We start from the raw sequence: 869 nt of genomic DNA, 5'->3' as shown, positions 1-869 counted from the left end.
GAGATAGACCCCGGAAGGCCACGATGAACCAAAGACGACGAGCGAGAGTCACAAAGGTGACCAAGACGATGATGCCACCTGCTGAAAAGAGCCGGTGACAGAGGCAACAACCGGAGGAGAGCGGCGGATGAAGTGGCTGCGGAGGGAACACGAAGCCGATCTAACTCCCAAAGCCCCGGAGACCGACGGCTACGAGGGCCGGCTCCAACCGGGGCCTGTGTGCGACGATCCCGAACCGCACAAGACTCGGCGTCAAGAATGACGCGACAACCGAGAATCGGTGAGCTGGCTGGCAGAGAAAAGGTTCATCTGAAGGCGAGGAACATGAGAAACATCAGGGACAGAGAAAGAGGGAGTAGAAAGGGTGCCTGTACTAGAAACGGGAATAGAGGTACCATCAGTTGTGACAACACGAACAGGAGAAATAAGAGACCGAAGAGCAGACATGATAGAAGACTCATAGGTCATATGAAAGGAAGCTCCAGAATCCAGATACCACGGGGACGTACCTGACTGTGTAGAAAGTGGTGGTCGCGCAGTTGAAAGGATCGTATGCCGCACCTAGAGGGGGGGTGAATAGGTGCTAACCAATTTTTAGTTCTTTTTCAATTTAGGCTTGACACAAAGGTAAATTCTCTAGATATGCAACTAAGTGAATTTACCTATATGACAAGGTTATCAACTAAGCAAGATATAGCTACGCAATATATAGGAGATAGAATGGGAGCACGCGATGACACGGAGATGATTCCCGTAGTTCCCTTCCTTTGCAAGAAGGTACGTCTACGTTTGGAGGAGTGTGGTTGCTACGCAAGCCAAACCAACAGCCACGAAGGCTTCACTCAGATCTCCTGTGAGCAACGCCACGA

The sequence above is a fragment of the Lolium rigidum genome, chromosome 4 (assembly GCF_022539505.1).
Source record: "Lolium rigidum isolate FL_2022 chromosome 4, APGP_CSIRO_Lrig_0.1, whole genome shotgun sequence".
Lineage (NCBI taxonomy): Eukaryota > Viridiplantae > Streptophyta > Magnoliopsida > Poales > Poaceae > Lolium > Lolium rigidum.
Note: the sequence above shows the minus strand (reverse complement) of the source record.